This window comes from Agelaius tricolor, unplaced genomic scaffold, assembly GCF_023055355.1.
Source record: "Agelaius tricolor isolate 1412-34295 unplaced genomic scaffold, bAgeTri1.0.p SCAF_32, whole genome shotgun sequence".
Taxonomy (NCBI): Eukaryota; Metazoa; Chordata; class Aves; order Passeriformes; family Icteridae; genus Agelaius; species Agelaius tricolor.
This window is the reverse complement of record NW_027269292.1, coordinates 5,344,904-5,348,968: the sequence shown is the minus strand read 5'-3', so window position 1 is coordinate 5,348,968 and position 4,065 is coordinate 5,344,904. Positions and strand designations below refer to the sequence as shown.

Genomic DNA, 4,065 nt, shown 5'->3' with positions numbered 1-4,065 from the left:
TGTTCCAGAGCAGGGTGGCATTGGGTAGCAGGAATTGGTCCCTGCTCCTTTCAGTGATGGAAATTTTATATTGTGGTAGTCACTATAACATTTTATCCCAGGAAAATGGCAAAAGTTGTAATTTGCCAAGTCTCCCTAACTTGAAATTAGTTTAAAGTCTTTCCCTGGCCACATTGAGGGCAAAAAAAGAGGGTTTCTCTTCATATATACTGATTTTGTACACTGCTAGTGGGCAGTACCAAGGTGAAAACCAAATTAAATCCTCTTTTAAAATGAGATTACTCCCAGTGCTTTAATGAATATTCCCCCTTCTCATTCCTCCTTTTTGAGGGCAGAGGGGCAGAGGGAGCTGTGGGATTGGATGTTCCAGAGCAGGGTGGCATTGGGTGGCAGGAGCTGGGGCCTGCTCCTCCCGAGGTGCCACGTGGGCCATCGCCGTTCCTATGGCTCAGAGCTGGCCCAGGTCACCCCGGTTCATCTGCTTTATACATTGGGAGCCTTCTCCTCATTACTTGCCAAACAAACCTTTTTATTTTTGCACACGTTTATGTTGATTTTGTGGTTTCTGAAATTGGATTCTGTCTCCTACGGGCCTGAGTTTCCACAGCAACCCCGGCCCTTATCTGCTGCTGCTGTTTGGCAGACAGACAACAAGGCCTTTCAGTTTACTTCTCCCATTTTTCCCTTAATATTATTTTCTTTAAAAACCCTTTTTTTATTTTTTTTCCCCTTCTTCAGCGTGTTCTTTTTCTTTCTCTTTTTTCTTTTTTTTTATTTTTTTTCCCCTTGCCCTTTTTATATTATTTTTACTTTCCCCAACCCCTGTCATTTAGAAATCACATAATTAATTGAGCACATCCTGTGCCACACGGGGCTGCCACGACTTTGAAGTCCCAATAGATCATTTTATGGAGCCGTGGGTACCATTTTTTCCAAGGCAGCACCAGGCGCCAGCTCGAGGCCTTGTGGAATTCAGCATATCCTACTCCAGGTATGATAAAGAAACCTTGGCACCTTCTGTTTGTTTTTACTAATTTCCTTTCCAAACTGCCTTTTCAATATAGAGGAAAGACCTCAGGACTTAAAGTTTGTTATTTTCTCTCCAAAGTTAGTCCCTGTTCCCCCCTGGCTCCCTCCCTCCCTTCCTTTAAACCAGACTGAACTGCTTCTCCTCTCTCCATGCTAAATTTGCTTTTTTTCCCCTTTTTCTTTTCTTCAGGAAAGTGTGGTCTGATTTAGCATCATGGAGCTGGGAGCTGTTACTGATCCTGCAGCAGCAGTGAGGCAAAAAGACCCTGACAGGCTCTATTAACCCTTAAAAACAATAAATGATCTCATCAGCCCCTCAAAGACAGAAGAAGAAATAATAATGCAATCATTGACTTGGGTGAGGGAACAAGGCTTTGGGGGATTGATGCTGAAATCCATCCCCAAAGCCCCTGGTGCTGGAATTAACCAAGAGGGGCTGAGTTTCTCTAAGCTAAAAAGCATTGAAAAAAGGAGAATATGGATGCACAGACATAGCAGTGCATTTATTTATATTTATTAATCTATATTAATTATTTATATTTATATTTATTAATATATATTGTATAAATTTGTGTATATACTAATTAATAGAAATGATTTATATTTGGATTTATATATTAATATATATGATATAAATTCATTTATATATTAATTAATATAAATAATTATAACTGTATTTATATATTACTTATATAAAATTTATAGATAATAATTATATTTATATATATATTTATGTAGCTATTTATGTGAAGAACAGAGAGAGGAAGACAGAAGCTGAGTGGAAAAATCTTAAATGGAGTGAAAAATAATTGAGCCTGCACCACGTTGCCTCCTGCATTCGGAACAAAGGGCTGCAAAACTCCCTAAAAGCCCTTTAAATCTGAGAACTTAAGTCAGGAACTTCTGGAGATGCATTGAAAATTGTTAATTTTCATGTGTTTTTAGCACCGTTTGAAAAGACAAACAGCATCACTCGGGGTGGTTTTCTAGAGCTGTGCAGAATCTTCCCTCTGGAATGATGGGAATTCTGTGTCACTGGAAAAAAGAGAAATGTGATTTTTTTTTTGTGGTACAGACATTTCAAGCCAGCTCCTGACACCTGATGGGAAATCCCATTCCTACCTGTGAATCCATAAAAGCATTTCAAAATCCTGGAGGAAAAAAAGAAAAATCATCTTATTCCCCATGAAATTCTGAACAGTTTAAAGATGATTTCTGGGCGTGTTTATGGTTCACTTTATTGAGCTTCTTTAATTTCATGGCTGCTTGGGGTCTTATTCCAAATCCCACGTTGGAAATGAAAAATTTCCATTGTTTCCGATGGGCTTTGGGTGAAGCAGTGGAGAAACTTTCAGTGGGACTAAAAATGGGAATCAATTCATTCCAGAATCCCTGAGGTTCATTTTAAAAGTCTTGTGAGCAGCAATTGCTCTGTCTGTGGGGCAAACTCATTAAATTCCTTGTCTTGTGCCTTGTCTTTGCATCCTGAGCTGGATAAACAGGCAGGAAAATCCTCATTTTATATTCAAATGCTCTTCAAAAAGATGCCAGTAGGAAAAAGAGTGAATTGAACAGGGCTGGAATTAATAGTGGAGATCTCCAGTCATTCATAATCCTCTAAAAACTGCTTTATATAGTGAATATTTGATGATACCAATAAATATTTTAAAATTTATATTTTTATATTTTAGATATTTTTGTGTTTGTCATTCTGACTGTTTTAGACAGATATTTCGTGTGAGTTATTCCAGTTTTCTGCCTCTCTCCCTTTTATTTCCCTTCCCTTCTCACACATTCACTGAAAGTCAAGAATATATTGAACTTTATGCTCTCTTAATTTGAATCCTGCTTACTAATTACTCTCCTAATTTGAATCCTTTGTAGGATGACAAAAATAATTCCAGATTTGCTTTGAAATTTCTTTTTAATTTATTTTTTTTTCCCTGAGACGAATGTAGAACTATTTAGAAAAAAAAAAAAACCCTGAATTTTGAAGCATTTCTGTGTCAAAGCATTGACCCGTGTTGATAATTTTGATTTTTTTTATTTCTCAGTTGTAGTAGTTGGAGCTGCAGTGCAATGCAAGATTGAAAACTCCAATATTTTGTGAATAAATCATAAAAGAAATGTCATTTTCACCTTCATTTCCAAGCTCTTGGGGCTCTGGGTTGAACATTTCCAGGGATTCTGTGGAAGGGAGGTTCAGCCTTGGAGAGCATCTCTGGTCACTCAGCTCTCTCTGCAATTCTGTGTTCTCCAGGCAGCTCAGCCCCATAAATGAACCCATCCAAACCCCATAAACCTGGCCTGGATTTGGACCTAAAAGTTGGGTAAATTTTAGATTATTTTGAAGCATTTCTGTGTCAAAGCATTGACCCGTGTTGATAATGTTGATCTTTTTTATTTCTCAGTTGTAGTAGTTGGAGCTGCAGCGCAATGCAAGATTGAAAACTCCAATATTTAGTGAATAAATCATTAAAGAAATGTCATTTTTCCCCTTCATTTCCAAACTCTTGGGGCTCTGGGTTGAACAGTTCCAGGGATTCTGTGCAAGGGAGGTTCAGCCTTGGAGAGCATCTCTGGTCACTCAGTTTTCTCTGCAATTCTGTGTTCTCCAGGCAGCTCAGCCCCATAAATGAACCCATCCAAACCCCATAAACCTGCCCTGGATTTGGACCTAAAAGTTGGGTAAATTTTAGATGATTTGGGGGTGACACTACAAGCAATTTCCCTGCCATGGGCCGAAGGAGGCAGAAAACGCAAATTCCATCAGTGTGTGCAGGTTGGGAGTGATTTCAAACAGCCACTGGGCCTTCATGAGAATTTCTTCAACTCCAGAACGTGTTCAGTGCAAACCTACAGGGTTTTTTTTTAGTTTTTTTCCCCTCCTGCACGAGGCAAAGCAGACAATGGAGTTGCAGAAAGTGTTCGAGACTGGTTCTGTTTAACTTTGGTCTTCTCAATTTACTCTCCCTGCCACTGCCCTCTGGATATTTTTATGGAAGCAAAAGAAAATGCTCCTTTTATGTATTAGGG

At 38.7% G+C, this 4,065-nt stretch overlaps 1 long non-coding RNA gene across 1 annotated transcript; it reads left to right on the top strand.

Annotated features, from left to right (window-relative positions):
* The first annotated feature begins 350 nt into the window (after positions 1 to 350).
* Positions 351 to 2,704, top strand: LOC139601937 (uncharacterized). Its single transcript, XR_011683069.1, has 3 exons — positions 351 to 991; positions 1,220 to 1,387; positions 1,768 to 2,704. It is a non-coding gene; the product is annotated as an uncharacterized lncRNA (long non-coding RNA).
* The last annotated feature ends 1,361 nt before the right edge of the window (positions 2,705 to 4,065 follow it).